The 18,924-nt window shown below is 37.1% G+C and overlaps 1 protein-coding gene and 1 non-coding gene across 4 annotated transcripts in view; one reads left to right on the top strand and one right to left on the bottom strand.

The window, feature by feature from the left end:
* The window catches only part of LOC116846754 (sodium-independent sulfate anion transporter-like), a 44,744-nt gene that overhangs the window by 24,679 nt on the left and 1,141 nt on the right, over window positions 1-18,924 (bottom strand). Inside the window, exon 1 of one of the 3 annotated variants that reach the window (XM_032821002.1) lies at window positions 511-809. The exons of 1 other annotated variant lie outside the window; for it this stretch is intronic. The gene's annotated coding sequence lies outside the window, so the exon portion shown is untranslated. Of the gene's footprint in view, window positions 1-326; window positions 444-510; window positions 810-18,924 lie in introns of those variants that run through there. One more of the 3 variants, XM_032821004.1, reaches the window with a different exon arrangement.
* Window positions 14,309-14,390, top strand: Trnas-gcu. Its single transcript has one exon. It is a non-coding gene; the product is annotated as a tRNA-Ser (tRNA).

Genomic DNA, 18,924 nt, shown 5'->3' with positions numbered 1-18,924 from the left:
GAACGTGCGATGCATTTGCGTGCACTTTGCGCGGAAACTTTCCTTGATAGATCGCATCATGGGCCAGTCGGCCCGAATGTGAGTAAGACGTGTTCTGCTTGGACTCGTTGAGGCATATACATTTTTTAAATCGTACAGCGAAAGTTTGCATTCGTTGTTCGTTCATTGTTCGTTCGCTCGGTATGTACCCGGTTTAATGTGTGCACATAAAGCGGTTAAACGAACCGTTTAAATATTCTCGACTGCATCCACTCTCTCTCTCTCTCTCTCTCAAGAGGGAAAAAAAAAAACAGAAAGACAAGAAGAAAAATCGCCAAATCTCATACCGCTTCTCGAGTGAAATTCCTCAAGACGAAAGGACGAAGTTCTTCACTCGCGCTCACGATTGCGCGATTCTGGTTTCTGCGAAAACAGAATTGATTCGCAAAAGCGCGAAAGATCACCACTCGCCGCGTTCCTCCTCCGAAACCGTTCCCGCGAATTTCGGTTGATCGCAGAGTCGATACTCACCCTGCTGGCGTCCGCGATATGTCACACGCGACTGCGCCCGCCTCTACATCCCGCATACATCGTGGTCGTCGTCGGGGTCAGATCAGGCGGTGTGCAGCTCGGCGGGCCGGGGAAACGGATCGTGAGCGCGATGGCCACGGGATCCGACTAGACGCGGATGTAACAGGTGCGTTGCGGCGCGGCCGCGGAACGTCGCGAAAATACGCGGCGCGCGATCAGACGGCAGGACGAAGCGAAGGCGCGATTTTGTCTGAGAGAGCCTCGAGACCGTGTCGCGGTTCACCTGCCAAAACGCTCTCTCGCGCGCGACTGCCGCGGCTATGCTCGCGCGCCGAAAAAACAGCTCGCGGCGGAGTCGCGCGGGCGGGCGTCCGTTTGCGCGAGTCACCGACTCTCCGCAGGTGGAAGCGCGTCCGTACGCTCGCTCTCGCTCACCTGCCTGCGCCACGGACTCACCTGTACGCGCGCGTCATGCACCGGCGTCGGCTCGGTGCCGACCCCCCTCCCCCCCCTCCCGCCTCCGCAGCCGATCGCCACGTGCTCTCTCCTGAGTCGGGTCCCGCGAAGACCAGCACGAGACTCTCGCCCCGTTCGCGGGGTGTTCCCGCTCGTCTACGCGTCGGGAGAGAAACATACGCCCGCTCCATGTGTTTCCCCGCGAGGAGAGCGTGCCGAACACGCGACGGAGTTCTTCCCCGACGTCTTTGTGTCAATCTCGATATCGATCTCGATCTCGATCGGACGAAGGTGGATTCTCAGAGTGTGAATTAATCGCACGCGTTAATAATACGTTGTTTGCGTTTGACGCATAATGCAATGGGAATTATTGCAAATATATACAGGTGATGAAAGGAAAAAATGCTTGATCCAATAGAAATTATAGTTACTTGGCCCCAATTGAATTTTCTGGTTTTACCGAAACGAAAATGGTAATGATAACATGCATATAAAATTATTACCACTAACATTATAGCAGAGTTTAATTTTGAAAAATAGATTTACAATAATTATTTCTCTATGTGATTATAGTTTCGCATACCAAACATTTTTCTCTCAATGCAGAGAGAATTCTCTAGTAAAAATTGCTGTGGAATTTTGGAGGAATAATCGAGGAATAAATCGACATTCTGCATTAGATTATTATCTTTTCGTTTTTCATACACGGTAGAAAATATTTCGTATTTGTATTGAAGTCAATGCAATCTGTGCAGAGATTTTTGTGTTAAATTTTTCACACACCGTGCGTTAACTTAGCACGTTGTTGCGTTATTTTTGACTATTCTGCATGGAGTTCATATTCACTATTTCGAAATGTTGAAATAACATAATTTATATATAAATGTATACGAATTCTTGGTAAGTACGTATTTCATATGTAAAGTGCGCAGATATAAGTTGTGTTACTTATTTACATATCTATTTTTTGTGTTAAATTAATACAAAAAAAAGGTATAAATTGGAACACGTGAAAGGTGTTAAATTTAGCACCTAATCTTTGGCAGTTGGTGAAAAAAAATGTATAATATCCTCTCTGTATAGAATTAGAGTTTGTCTCATGGGACTTCAAGTTCCACTTCGCGAACATAGCGGGCAGTGATTCTCGCAAGTAATTTAAGCATTTTGTAGAGCTAATTGACTTTGCAATTTGCGGAATATCATGCGTGATAAAAAATTGAGATTTTTCTCGCGAAATGACGATTTTATCGTTTTTTATCGCAATTTCTTCGTTTTCTCAGAGCACGGGAAAAAGCTACTGCAGTAAGAATCTAAAGTGTGGTAATTTTTCGTTATATGAATATTTAAAAGTATAGCTGCCAGTAGACATACATTAGGAAAACCATGTTTGGTATTTGTAAAACTGCTGCAAATACTATAAAAATGATTATAAAATGTATAAAATAATTACTATAATTTTGATACATATACAATGTGTCTCAGAACAATCTACGAAGCTCTCATGAAAACATAGAGCAGATCGAGATGAACATAAAAGTCCTAAATCGTTTTTGTGATATTCGTAATAATAATAATCGAGAAATTAATTGCGAAAGATTAAGGAAAAGTGTATACTGAATGGTAGAGGACGGAGAGCTCGAGTCACAGCGCGCTCCAGTAATTTAGCGTACGGATGTCGGCGCGTGGTGATTGAAAGAACAACGCACCACTGTCTATGCTTATAATGCTGCGCTCCTACGTCTTACCGCACCGCGCCGAGGCGAGATGTAAGAGCGCAGCGTTATAAGCATAGGCAGTAGTGCGTTGTTCTTCCAATCGCCACGCGCCGATATCCGCGCGCTTTTAATCTACTCTATTATTATTTCAATTTGCAATGCAGGAAGTTCTTAGTTTTACCTTGTTTAACCTTACTTTACACTCTTTTTTACACCTATTCCTTCTTTTCCTCACTGCCTCTTATCCTAGATATTTCTTATCCTACTCCTTCCTTTTATCTTTTGCCTCTTATCCTATAACGCTTTTCCTTAATCTTTCGTAATTAATTTCTCGGTTATTATTACGAATATCGCAAAACTGTACAGGACTTTTATGTTTTCTTCGACCCGCTCTACGTTCTCACGAGAGTTTCGTAGATTGTTCTGGGATACCCTGTATATAGTGAAAAAACCGTCTTTTAATTAAATTGGCTACTATAATGTTAGTGATAATAACCTTATGCATATTACTATTACTATTTTGTTAGAAAAAATATGGCTGGAAGAAAAAATAACTATAATTTTAATTAGATTTATAACCGTTCGTATTTTCTCCCACTGTATATTTAACTGTGAAAAACTTTAATATGGAAAGCGGAAAATTTTTCGTTACAAATACATTTTCAACAAATCATGATTAGCTGCGACACTGAAATCATTTCTTTTTTCTTCCCGTGTGCGTTGTAGATTGCGGACGCAGATCTCTGGTCGTCGCGCAGAACGTGGCGAACGGAAAAGCATCCCGAGGTGAATCGCGCTGAAATGCGATAGAACCAGCTGGTCGCTCGCAAAAGGAGATCTTTCGACGAATCTGCAATTAGCGTCGAGTACATTTGCGCGAACGATCGCGGTCATATCGGTCGCGACGATCGCAATATCGTAGTGCGAGCTGATGCGTTGCGACGTTTGATTCGCAAATGACGGCTTACGGCCCGCTCGGTTGTGTCATCTTTGAATCGCGATGATGATGTACAGTGGCTTGCAAAACGACTCAGATCCAATGAAATTGGGGGCTCATCAAACTACCAGGATGAACAGTCATTATTGTGACGGGCTTGCTCAGTAATTTTATCATTAATTATTATTATTATTATTAATTATAATTTGTTATTATTCAGTGTTCTCAATTGTACACGTTGTTGTTACACGAAAAATACAACTCCGTCAGTGTAACTGAATTTCCTGTTACTTGGCGGATCAGATGAAAAACTTGGTTGTAGGAACAGAAAAATTCCTGTATATATAGAAAGTTTCTACTCACCAGTCAATTACTTCCGATTACTTTAAGCGAGTTTTAATATGCTGCTAATGTTTAGACGAATGTCACAATCACACAATAACGAATGTCACACACAGAAGTGTAAATTCTCGCCAGCGAGTTTTTCATCTGGTCCTCATTCAGTTACCCGAGTTGAGGTTTTTTGTGTATTGAGTAAGCCTATCGGTAACGATTTTCAATTTTGACAGTCAGCTGATAAGCTGCCAACTTCATTGTGTCTAAGCTGTTTTGTAAGTCACTGTACCGGGCAGGTTATATGACGTCACGCGTTTGCACATTACGAGCAATCGAAACAACGTCTCGCAGTCATCTAACCGAAGGGAAAAAAGGAAAATTCATAGAAGAGGGAGAAAGAGAGAGAAAGAGAGCGCACGCGACGAAAAAATTAAAGTGGATAAATTGGGACATGTAAAACGTGTTAACAAAAATTTTTTATAATATATATGCTATTTATACATTAGGATCTAAAATATGCTGTTAAAAAGTTTGCTATATTTTTAATGAAATTCATCGTGTTCTTCAGCAAGGTAGATGTTCAACAAGATAGATAGTCTATTTCTGTAATGCCAGATAGTAAAATTGAGAATAATTTATACACTTATCGGATATTTCTTATAATCTCGTCTTCCTCGGTTTTCTCGTCACCGAGAGCGGAATCTGAAACGATTCGGCGCGGCCCCACGCTCGATCGCGCTTATGCAAATCCCTTTACCATCGATATGACACCATGTGACTCGCGGTAAACGCGATCTGGATGAAAATAAAGCACAAAAAAGCATTGCACGAACGGCGCATTATTATACCGAGAACTCGTGACGCCGCGCATTTTGTATGTGCGGCAATCAGTGTCCGCGATGAAGTGTGGAGACGGAGACCTGAACGTCACTCGTGAGAATGTTCGGTATCCTGTTTGAGCGGAAAATATGATATATCAATTGATAATACGCGACGGGATGACGCGCGGCTCAAAGTGTGTGTGTATATGTGCGTTTTTTAGTCCTGTTCTTGTTACTTTTTTTCTCCTTACGAATAATGCAAGTCGGCCATGCGAGACGCCTCGGTGATTTGATACGAATTTATGTACTACGATTATTATAGAACTACGTACCTCTTAGAACCATCACAAGATCGTGATCAAATCGGTAACAAAGTCAGATCGTTACGTAAGGAGAGTTTTGCGTCATTTTAATAATGGCTTTGCTCATGCTTTACGGGAATGATCGCTATCGCTCCGCATAATAAAAAAATTCTCGCAAATCACTCGCGATACGTTCCTGATCGCGGATTCTCGCCGCGCGGCGCGGAAATGCACGGGCGATAACATAAATGAACCGTTTCGCGGATTACGAGCCTTCTCATAATTCCGTGAAAATCGTATTTCACTGTGAGGCAATTAATGCGCGGCGCATAATTATTTCGGCGGCATGTCAAAGCGACGATATTATTCTGCGTCCTGTGCTTCATCAAACTATAAAAGAGGGCAACGCAATTAAGAGCAGCTGGATTTCTTGTAAAGTACGCTACGGACGATCTATTCCGTCTAATTATGCACGGAGAGAGAATATTAGATATAATGTTTTCATATAAATTCTTTGCAATTTTACTATGTTTCTGGTGGTGCAGGAATAGACTGTCAATAAAGTCTGGAAACTAGATTATCATCTAAATTTTGCTAAGAACATAGTAAATTTCTTAACAGAACATTTCAATTTCTAACATAGCGCACATGAAAAATGAAACATTTCTAAATAGCGCATATGAAAAATGAAAAGTTAACAAATTACTATACTAAAAAAAGATATTTAAAAAATGAAAAAATATTTGTCCAGTGATTGCCAATAACATGTCGACTTCTACTAATATAAAATATTTTTCAAATGAGAAAATATATAATTTTTCAAAAATTTAAATTTTCAAAGTAACTTTTGAAAGCAACTATTGAATTATTTAAATAAAAGTGTTTAAATTTAAGATATTTAAATTAATATAAGCTAGTTAAGATATTTAAATTAATATAAGCTATGGAGAATACTCAGCCCGAATATATATTTTTTATTTCATAGATATTTCTTTTCTCTCACATACATACTTTTCTCTTATATACAATATGTAGAATCTATTCTTTGACTATAAAATTCTATAATAAATCTTTTTATAAAATTCTCTGTCTGTTTATTCTCGATGTGTTAAAGCGTACATATTAAATTGACACAATATTAAAAATTTAGAACTTTTTTACATACGAATTGATCTCAATATAAGTACAAAATGTACTTTATCGTGTGTCAGTTCTTTTCAATCTTACTATATTTTTAATAGTAGTAGCATGAACAGACTATCAGTAACGTATACCTCGTTAAGGAACACAGTAAATTTCGCAAGAGATGTGGCACAAATTTTTCAACAGCACATTTCAGTTCCTAAAATATAAGTGGCAAATATGAAGTAACGGGGCAAAGCACAATTATTGAAGAACTATTTCAGCCGATCTGTTTCTCGATTACAAGATTCCACCGTGATTTTACCTCCATGATGTTCGCCGTGTACGAATCGACTGGAAGGATATTTAGCGGCCTTGAACCTCTTTTTCTTCGCAAATTAATATACGTCTAATTTCGCTGGACGATTTGCATGCGCGTGCGACAATAGCAATTAGACGCTGCGCGATTTCCGCGAAACTCGATCGGCGTCAGCCACGAATATACAGGAATTTTTGAACATTCCGCCGGTATGGTGATAATCACTGTTTACCAACGGCGGCATTACATAATTTGGTGCGCTCGGCATGCAACGTTAGCGATAAGGAGTACAGCCTTCCTTCCAGTGACCAGAGATTCTTACTGCCCGCGGCCGCTCGCTATCTCGCGATTGCTTCCGTTTCTCTTACGTCACCGTGTATGCACGCCTACACGCTCGCGCGTGTGCTCGCGAGCGGAATGTAATTATCGTAATGTAAGTCTAACCCAATAAAGCGTTCCGCATAAGCGAGATATTTATCTGTGTATTTACATACGATTAATAATAGATTCAGATTAATCTCAAGCCTCAACTAATCAATATTTCATCACTTTAGAGTTACGTATCGTGGTCGTAGTCTGTATAGGATAGGATGTTTTACCGCCGGCTAATAATTCGGCGTCGAACTCGCGGGAAACCTCGGTGGAAATCACCGTCTGCGGGATTTTCTGATCGTTAATATATCGCACATCTTTGTGACTACGGACATTTTATTATTTCAGTTAATCGAGACATACGATTCCTTTGATGTCTGTTCTGTTCCTCAAAGTTTATTTTTAATCTCTGATCATTTGAGGAGATTGCACAGGCAGCTACGAATTTTTCTTAACGCAGGCAACGGATTTACAATTGGACATATATCATCGAATCGCCAAATTGCCTCAAACTCGGATTCCTCGTCAATTCCGGACGAAGCTCCAATTTAAGCTCCGATTTCTCCGTGCTCCCAAATGAGACGTGATTTGCGAGTGTCGCAACGTAGTCGGGAAGTGATCGGTCATACTTAGATCGTGAAGTCGAGTACGCATTCGAGTCGCGTCGTTCCCGTGACGGTTGCATAAGCGAACACTTAATTTTCAATAGAAACACCGACGAAACCGCGCTCACTCGTATACTTGCGCGGGCGCGCTTATCTCATTACCATAAAGGCCTTACACGCCGCATTCCACGATATTATCTCTTCCGTTCGTTAATCTCCGCGGAACGGAGGAATGAGGGGGAGCGTTTAAGTCTTCCAAGACGATGGGGCGATTACGGTTGCGTCAATCCGCTTCGATTCTAACGCAAAGTCGTACTGAATCCTATTTACCGCCGACGCGGGCATGAAATTTAGACGTTTAGTTTCCGATACTTTCGGGGCCTCCCTTCCACCCCTCCTTGCTGCATGTGAAATCTTTATAGGTTTCCTCTCTCGGCGATATATCCCAGGCGATATCTAAGATTAAGGAAAGCGAGCGCCGCTAAGCTTGGACGGTGACAACTTTGACAGCCTCGATTTCGCTTATCTGTCTTAACGGACCCCAGTAAGGCCGGTTCTCTAACTTTATAACGACGATATCACCAGCATGGTGTGCTACGTTGCACAGCTTTTCTGCTATGTGTTATATTTGCGCAACGCGATAACATTACGATAACGACATTGTCGTTAAAAGTTACAGAATCGGCATACTGAAACGATCCTGGATAAGTGTCTGCTTTGCATAAACCGGCATTGTTGGACATGATCGACTGAAATTTTCTTTGGCTAAAATAATTGCATAATCGAAATTAATCATTATTAATATGTGCAAAATCGACCGACGAAATTAATTATTAATCAGTCTATAACCAACTATATCAAAATTTGATGAACTAAATAAAATTTATTGTTGAAGTTTGGTGAACTAAAATTTTCTTCGACTAAAATAATCGGCACATTGATAATCAAAATTAATCAATATTGTTATATATAGAATCAATATCGTTATGTATAAAATCACAATAAAATTATTAATTAATCTATAAATATTCACATCAAAGTTTGGTGAATTAAACAGGTTGAAATTTGATAAATTAGAATTTCTTCTGACTGAAATAGTCGGCATAATAATCGAAGTTAATCAATCGTTTATAAAATTACAAATTTCGTCGAAATTAATTAATCAGTGCGTAATCAATTATACATCAAAATTTGATTAATAATTAACTTCATTAGTCGAAATATGAAATTATTTGTGTATTATATATGATGATGAATTAATTTTGATTATTGATTTACTGATTATTGTAATTAAAGACAATTTTAATCAATTGAAGCCCAACATTGGTCTAAATCTAAGCAAATCTAGCTTGTGCAATTTTTGGTGAATTGAACATCATCACGATTAAGTTACTTTGTAATTAAGCTGTGTGTATGTATGTATATATGTATAAAAGAATTTGAAGTTTTTTTGAAATATAAAATAAAACAAAATAGAGTAAAATATTAATTTAAAATTTGCTGGCGAATAATTGCAGTAATTAGCGAAAGTTCCGTTTAATCTACTTCGAGCGTCGAAGTTGAGTTTGTGTTTGTACTCGTACCTCGGAGACAGTTACGAAGCCAAAATTCTCCCTCGCCGAGGAAAGTGCAGACTCGAATTAATCGAGGTATCCGTAGACGGAAGGCGCGGAAGTAGTATCGCGATAGTCTCCGTCGAAATCCGCGTTAATGCGTGAATACGAGATTAGAAGAATGCGTGTCGACTCTCTCGCGTGCAATTTGCATGCGGGCAAACCCACCGATAATCGAATCTGTTACGAGGCGTTCTCGCGAACGTTACAACGGGACTCGATCGTGTTACATGAATGGCATTGCGTTACCGCATTAATCGCGTGCCACTTCGCGTCGCTCGTTCATCGATTATCTCGAAGTCGCCGCCAGGAAGGTTGATGGAATATTTTCTCGCCTCTTTCCTTCTTCCTTCCTCTCCCCCCTTTTTTTCTTTAACCGCGCTGTCGCGATTTTAATTTAATATTTTCGCATCGCATCGATCCCGACGATATTCCAGGTTGGTCCGCTTGACTCCGTTTACGACACAACTTAGCTGCAAGGAAAAGAACGCCATTTCTTGCGAAAATGAAAAATTCATATGACGACGACGGCGACGACGGCGGGTCGAAGATACCACTTGATTAGAAAGCAAACCAGGACGTGAACTTCATTTCGAACACCTCGGCCGCGCTGCTAAAGCGTCGCTCACACGGTGCTTTTTTATCGAGTTTTAGGAACGAACCAGCTGGAATCTGCCGGCTGCAAGAACGGCGTGTGCACTGCAAATCTAAATGCAACAGTTTGGCTAACTCTCTTCTTACACGTTTCTTGCCGTTTCAAGTCACGTCACTCAACACGCTCAAACGTGTCAAATTATGATTTAACACATGTTGAACGTGTTAAATGACGCAACTCAAAGCCGCAAGAGAAAGACATGTAAAAAGAGTTCCGGCCAAATTACACGCTTATGCGTTTAGGAATGGCATACTTGGAGTTGCAGTGTGTGCGGTACTAATGAAGACATTCCCAAACGAAGATACGCCGGGACGTTTTCTTAATGAGGTACCTCGGTATTACGAAGTCGCGCTCGCATTAACCGCCACCTGCCGTCACGGCCTCGTGCAGAGCACGTTTCAACGGCGGCCTGTAAGCCCGGAATTCTTAGTCGCTCGGCCGCGATACCTCCTAGACATCGTGGCGCGATGCCCACGATCGCGTGGCCGCGAATCTCTCCGATCGGTACTCGACCGACTGCGTGCATTCCTCGCTTTGGAGTCCCGCCGACGCATTCCTCCGCGGCTTTTCCGTTCGCGCTCGAATTCCCAATACGCCCTCCTGCCCGTCTACCTAGCCTGAATCACTGATGAGGTTACATAAGCACCCCCCCGACCTTTTTCAGCGTATCCGCGTATTCCACGGATCGTCCGCGGGATAGGAGTCGCGCAACTCGCTTTGTATCTGGTACAACTTAGTTCCTCTCGTTTTCCTTTTCTCTTCTGTAGTTACATCGAGCCGCCACGTAACACTGTGATGACGTTAAACACATGTTTATGACGATTAAAATCGACTAATCTAATGAGTTATCCCGGGAAACTTGCGTATTACGCAAAAAAAAGAGGAAATTTCTTTCAGATGGAAAAACTTTTCTTAGATGGAAAAACGGATCCCTGCGTACGCGCGCGCTTTTATATATATATATAATACCCGACTTCGCAAAGATTGTCATGAATAAAGTGCGGATTACAGATTTTCGTAGCCGTCGCGCGTTTGCAAATTTAACACGATGTAATGATTAAGCTTTTAAAAGTCTGCGTTAATAATTACTGCTTGAAACTTGTTTCAAGCAAGATACTCACATGTGAATTCAGAGTTGGATAAAAGAAATTTTTAATTAAATTTTCAGTTAAAATTCACATTTGACATTTTAAATTGAATGAAAATTAAATGAAATAAAACAATAAAATGAAATACTAGTATAATGAAATGAAATAAAATGAAATGAAATGAAATACAATAAAATGAAATAAAATGAAATGAAATACAATAAAACTAAAAAAATACCGCATTAAATTTCGAAGTTTTGCAATTAATGAAACTTAGGCACTTAATGAAACTTTTGGAAATTATATTTGTAACATACAAAGTTTCATAAACCCAACACCTAACATACTGGCCTTTGCAATTTTTTAATTTTTTATTTAAATTCAGAATTAGAGTTTCTCAGTTGAATCGCAATTTCGCAATTACGAATATCGTGTCACATATATCGTAATTTAATTGAAAAAAAAAAGAAATATGGGCCTTAGACTTTAATCTAAGGTTCATATTAATAGTCGTTATTTGAAATTCCTTTCAAGTGAAATTTAAGTTCAGAATTAGACAAAACTTTCCATTAAATCGCGATTACACACAGATATAATGTCACATATATCATATAAACTTGTATATCTCTAATAAATTCCAAGTGACAACCATTAACATGGCCCTAACTTTGAATAAAGATGTTAATATCTCATATAAGACAAGTTTCAGGCTCGACAAGTCTGACAACTATTAATATATGCCTTAAACTGAGGAAAGCCGTTGCGTGTCTTTTGATCGATTCAATTCGGTTTTCATCGTTGATGTGAAACTCGCGTCGCGATCCCTTTGACACTGTTTTCTCTCCTTGAGAGCGCACCAAGTGAGAAGAAAAGAGGGAGGATGTATGAGACGATTAGGCAAGCGGGAGCAACAGGTATCACGATTGATTTGAGACGCTCCTGGGGCGATCGGAATTGGCCTGATCGTGCCGATTATTCCTGGTCACTGGGGCGAGACAATTGGATCGCACAAATATTCCAGCAAATCTCCCGACTGCGCGCTCGCGCGTCGTGCACGATTGCATAAGTTCGAGGTCGCTTCGCGACGAAGTAACATGTGTGTAGGGTGATTCCGTCAAACGAGACGTCGAATCGAAGCAATTCGCTTCGTTAGACGTACACCGTTTATTCATTTTCGTCCCAAGAAGTGTATGTAAATCTGTGAACGCGCGTGTATAAATCATTCGCGGATATTATTAATTAAATTTGTATCTCCACATTTAACTTAAATGGATAAAATTATAACGACATTCGCAGCAAGCAGAAATAAAATTAAAAAAGACACTGAGCTTAATTTCTAAATTTTTAACTACTAACAAAAGAAAGGACATTCTTATTTAGAAAGTATTTTTATTTTTTACACGTTAATCTTCAGATGAGATTACATAGTGTTAAACGAAGATAAGTTACACACTTGCACATCAATATATTTTATATTCAATTCGACAAATAATTGTTGAAATACAAGACGATAAAAGTTTTTTTAATAAAATTATATATCTTTGCTTACACATAAAACGATGTTTGTTAATTTGAGTATATTGGATAGTTTGTTGATATAGGAGAACTTGGGGCATACATGACACATTTAAAAATATTATATTCTCAATATTTTGTGCTTTCACACTTAATGCACTTTGTGCATTAGTGAAAATTATTTTTTAATTATAAGTATATAGATTTTTCGTAGATCATATAAAATATGTTCTTGCAAGTAAATTATCTCAATTTAACGCCATATAATCTCATTTAAAGATTAATATGTAAAAAATAAAGATATTTTTTAAACAAAAATATTTAAACAAAATGTCTTTTTTTCTGTGGACACATTCGATGAAGTTTTTGGAAGTTTTGCTTATAACAAATTCTTGATTTAGCATCAGAAAAAATCTTTTCAATCATATTTCCCAGACAATAGAAATGTTTTTGACAAGACGTCTTAGACATGTTTAAAAAATATTTTAAACGTCTCTTAATTTAGACATCTCTCAGATATCCCTGATGTGTTTATTTAATGTCTGTGTTATCACTAATGTTCTTGGTATTATATATTTTTAGGTATTTTTAGACATTCATGCTAAAACATTTGATAAGATACAACATTCTTTTTTAATTTCTTTACCTTTGATATCATATATACACTGTGAAAGAGAAAATATCTAAAAAATAAGAAATATTTCTTTCGGTACTAACAACATATTTATTAAAATATACATTGTTTTGTATAAATAGAATAAACCATTGTTTTGTATAAATATAATAAACCATTGCTTTCATGAAAACTAGCGATTTCAGGAAAATATATATTTTCTCATTTGAAATTTTTTTCAAAATAAAAAATATGTATATTAATATATATAAGTGTATTAATATATAAAATTAATATATATAAGTATGTTAGTATATAAAATTGTTATGTTAACACTTATCACAAATAAATTAATAAATAAGAATTGCGAGTAATTAATTACTTTTTCAATTAATTATTGATTAATATAAGCCTATTCAATAAAAAATATTTTAATTCACCACTGACTTCAAGAAATCTAATTAAAAATCATTCAATTAACGATTTGAAGAAATTTAATTAAAACTGTTGAATTAACGATTAAAACGAGCGAAAGTAATTAAAAATTATTCGATTAATGATTGAACAATGTAATTAGTCAATGTAATTAAGGGTTATTTAATTGACAATTGATATAAGCAAATTTAATCAAAAAGCGCAGTAAGACGATTGACCAATCGATGTCAACTGAAATTAACCGTCGTTACTTACATTGTTCATGTTAACCAACCAAGCTGAATATATGTTTATATATATATGCATATATATTGTTTATATTTATTGTCAATTAAATAATTCTTAATTACATTGATTATGTTCAATCGTTAATCGAATAATCTTTAATTACTTTCGCTCGTTTTAATCATTAATTCGAGTTTTTAATTGAATTTCTTCAAATAAATCGTTAATTGAATGATTTTTAATTAGATTTCTTGAAGTCAGTTGTTAATTAAAATATTTTTAATTGAATAGGTTTATATTAATCGTCAATTAATTAAATTAGAAATTATTTACTCAAATCAATTATTAAATTGAGACGGATTTAATTGATATTTTTATAACTCTGAAATAAATATATATGTTTTTTTTTATTTATTTATTAGATACTCTTTCTCTCTCAGTGTATGTATGCTTGATTTATATCAATTTTTGTCAAAGATAATATTCTAGACTGGTTCGTGGGTTCATCAGAGACCCTTTTCTCACTGATCAGACTATGCTCAGCTTATGAGGGCGCGAAGTCATGGGGTTACCACGTGCAGGCTGTCAAGTGGCACTATGGCGGACACCAAGCACATGGCAGACGACCTAGGACGAGCTGCCTCGTCGAGTGAGTCACCCCTAGCATGGGACGAGGTGGCCGAGTGGTGAAGGCGTTGGACTGCTAATCCAATGTGCTCTGCACGCGTGGGTTCGAATCCCATCCTCGTCGTTCTTTTTTTTCGGTCTCACGAACATGGCCGACTCCTACTCTCGCGATACCTGGCGCCGCGATACCTGCTGCCGCTACGCCGCGCTGTATCAACGGTATCGATCGTGCAATAATTAAAAGTCGCGATCGCGGGGTTTCCAGTGCGTGTGCGCGGCTATTTAAACGACCGTATTTAAATGCCCGGGTATTTAAGTCTCTCTCCACGTGTCCGATAAACGTCAGTTTGCGGTGAACGCGCACGTGCGCGTCCTCTCATTCTATGCAAATCGCGCGAAATAATTGGCACAGAGAAGAGCTCGGCGGTGCGCGCACGTCTGCCCGATACTTTTTCTCGGAAATAACAGGAAAACGTATTTTACTTATGAATAAGTTCCTCTCCCCCCTCTTGCAATGGTTTTCGCAATAAATTTCAAATTTTCCATACGCAATTCCGAAGGTCGTCTAATTTAATAAATTTGTATAAATCTTGCTACGAACAGTCTGCGTAAATTTTCATTTTATTTGTCCTTTTCGCTTTCGTTTTTTCGTGCTTAATAAAGTTTGTCGTTTCGTCAGTTCCCCATTGGATCATTTTGTGCATCTGCTAAGCGCAGACATTCATGTAGTTCGTGCATATGATAATGCAAGAGAGGAAGTAATATTGCAAAACATCTTCGCCATTCAATGACGTGAATCACTTGCGTGATTCATAACATGCAGAAGACAATGGGAATGTTCGTGTCTCCGAAAGGAGTCATATTCGCGCGCATAGAAAAAAAATCCGGTCAGTTACGATCGAACGATACCTTACGTAATATGCTTTATGATCGATCCGCATGAACGATTTGTTGCAAAATCGGCGGAAATTTTTTTGCCGTTCTTCGTTCAAACGGTGGATGGAGGGATCGATCGATTATTTCGAGCGCGTCAAAACAGGATACACATGTGCTTTCATGCGAGCATTGTTATAATTGCTCAAATTACGAAAAGTGATAAAATGATACACTGTTGCGTTCTCTATATAATGAGAACGATGAGATTTTGTATAATAAATTTTAATTATAATATGATACGACATTATAATATGATACGACATAAATCGTGTTGATATCGCGTGATATTTTTATTAATAACGGTATATTATAATAAAAGTAATACTGATAAATTATCACAATAATTTCAACCGACATTGATTTAATATCGCGCCGTTGTAAAACATCAGCGAAAATTCTATATAATTCCACTCTTTAATTGTCCAATACGTAGAATTATTTTCGCGAAATTTCACAAAAGTCTTCACGGAGAGAACGTTACAGATTTTTTCTTTTCATATAAATTCTTTTTAATTTTACTATGTTTCTAGTAGTATAGGAATTGTTATTCTAAAAACAGACTGTCAGTATACTGAAAGACAGATGTTTAGTAATTATAATCATGTAGAGAAATAATTATTACAAATTATGGTCAAGAAAAACATTTTTTTAAATTCAATTCTACTACAATGTTAGTGATAATTACTTTTTAGGCGCATGTTACTATTATTCTCGTGTTAGAATAATCAACAAATATATCAAAAATAACTATAATTTTAATCAGATCAATCTTTTCTCTCAGTGTAAGGTCCATCTTGTTAAGAAACAGAAAAAAATTTCATTAAGAACATAACAAATTTTTTAATATCACATTTCATATTTTCATTATAATATAAAAATCTAAAAATGTTTAATAAATATATATAAATTAAATATATAATATAAATATATATTAAATATATATTAGTAAAAAATAAATATAACACATTAAAGAATATATTATAATATATATTATATATTAATAAAAAATAAATATAATATATATATATATATATATATATATATATATATAATATAATATAATAAAATATAATATAATAACATATATAATAAATAAAAATATAAATAGCATGTATGAAATGAAAGTATAACAAATCATTGAAAAATATCGACCTATTTCTCTTGGTTATAAAATTTTATAGTAATATTTTTAGTATAAATTTTACTGTGAAATATATAATTGAATAGTAATGTAATGTTTATGATAAAATTCTCTCCGTGCTCAATTTTGGCATCGATTGATAAAAAGCTTGATACTCGAGTTATCCGCGTGCTACGTTTTCGTCGATAAGCCATCAGATCGACGGAGATGATCGATCGTTCCATCGGACATAATGTATACTACACGACGAACATCTTCGCCCTACTAAATGCGACAGCGTCGCATTCGCTTACGTGATCGATTACGTAAAAACGGAATGCGGTTTTTCGTTTGCGCAAACCGTATACCGGCATTTGAAACAACAATTGCGATTACATTATGTTTTGATACGAATCATCGACGAGCAGTGAAAGAAAAAAAAATGCCGTGCATTTTAACGACTGACAAACATTTTCCGCGTTCTACAGCTGCATCGTCATCATTTAATTCTCGTCTATTTTCCTTTTTTACCTTTTTTAATGGCGGCATCATTAAGTATCTAGTTATCAAAATCGCCTTCGTTTCGTTCGGTGTAATTCACACTGCTTGTTTGTAACCACAAGCGTCTAAAGGTCAAATTAGTAAGCAGTTCGCGGATAATTTCTTGGTTCAGTATAAACTTAATTGTATAAACAAAAAATGCTGCATTCAAGTAAATATCATTTGTCTTAATTATTTCATAAGTTCATATTTGCGAATCTATCATAAACTCATCAGCGTCAAAGAGTGCGGTCAAATAGCTATAGGCAATGCTCTCTAATTTCTCCGTATGGGTGTGTGTGTGTGTGTGTATATTCGATTTCCCAATTAATTTTATTATAAAATCAAAGATAATCACGAGTAAATTAAAAATATATGAGATTCAAAGTGTACCATTTGGGCCATTTTATGTTATGTATATTCATTTGATATCTCGGATACGGCCACTGCCATGATTTTGTCATTCTCAACGAGAACTTGAGTGATATGATTCTTGATATAAATAAATAAATTAATAAAAATTAATTGTAGAGGAAATTGAATATAAAGAAATTGAGGAGTATCTCTAATTGAATTTGAAAAATTGAGCTGCATTCTTTATCCAAAATATATTTTAAATCCTAGTAAGTTTAACATTTCAATTAAGAATATTGAATTAAAACAAAAATTTGATTTACTTACAATTAAGTCAACATTTTCTTCGATACATTTGTAATATTCTTGTAAAGACATTATATTTTGAATAATATGATAATAAACTTTACTCAAATTTGATATACTCGATGAGGTATATTAATAAAATATTTTTTATTGAAAATAACCATCACTTAAAAGAAGGAAAGTGGACTGAGTAATCGCTTTTCTTAGTAGCAGAATATTTTTCTGTGCATACCAAAAAAATCAGGAAAGCAATTGATGCATTAAACTGTTGCAAACGGAATATTGTCGCGTAACAACAAAAAAATTGTCAAGTTACGGAGAGAGATAGGACAGAAAAGACACGACGTATGTGTCTCTATTGTCACTTCAATGTCATGAAACATAATAAATTGTTTTGTAGCAACGATTTGTTCGCGAGAGATAAGCAAGAGATACTGGGAACAGATTAAATCCGAAATAAACGCAAATCATGAAAACAAGACGCATATCGGTATTTCCCCGTAAAATATCCTCCTCCACCCGTCTCCCTTTGCCGCGTTCCACGCTCCACATCTGTATTCGTGTGGACTTTTGCCAAGTGTCGTGGAAATGGATTGCGTGGCGAGAGTCGCGAGCGAATTCCGCCGGGCGTTTTAATAGTTCATCGAGATCGTACTTAATTGCTTCATGATACTGCGCTCTCGTGAGCACGGATCTACCTCACACGCGCGATTCCCAAGTTAGCCGCCACTTACAATGTAAAACTATGCGCTAATTGAGCGCAAACTACCGAGAGCTTCCGGATAATTACGATCGTTGATTTGATCGCAGATTGACTGAAATCTCGGCACGACGCGCGTGAAAAATGCGCGAATCTGTAAGCGCGCTGGATACGTTTTTTTTATGATATCGAATACAAATGGCAAGTCCTTTTCACACCGACGCAGATTTCCACTACATTCATACGCTGGTCGGCTGATAAGCTAAGCGAAATTTGATTCGTGATACGTTGCATACGCGTGTTGCACAGCACCGTAGTTCGTCGAATATGCTTCAGGGGACATCGTTCACCGAACGTGCATTTTTATTTTTTAACTAGCAATGGTGGGGGGCGAACATAGTTCCGCGATATTCCGGGCCGAAAATATTTGTTTACAAACGACTACATGGTCGGTGCAACAACTGTTGCGCTGCCCGAGCAAAATATTATGTAAGCAATGTTGGGAATTTTGCGCATGAAATGACAATAATATTTTTATATCGATATAATTTTGCAAAATGAGTTGTACACGCTGCTTTGACCTACGGCTTTCTGCCATTCTTCGCATAAATTACTAAACGACGTAAAAATATAATCATTTTACTTGCAAAATTCGAAATTACTTATTACATTACTTAATAATTATCTAATTGAACAGACCTA

This window comes from Odontomachus brunneus, unplaced genomic scaffold (assembly GCF_010583005.1).
Source record: "Odontomachus brunneus isolate Ranch 3 - 2012 unplaced genomic scaffold, Obru_v1 Obru_scaffold_069, whole genome shotgun sequence".
In the NCBI taxonomy this organism is placed as follows: domain Eukaryota; kingdom Metazoa; phylum Arthropoda; class Insecta; order Hymenoptera; family Formicidae; genus Odontomachus; species Odontomachus brunneus.
Note: the sequence above shows the minus strand (reverse complement) of the source record. Positions and strands in the feature narration are given on the sequence as shown.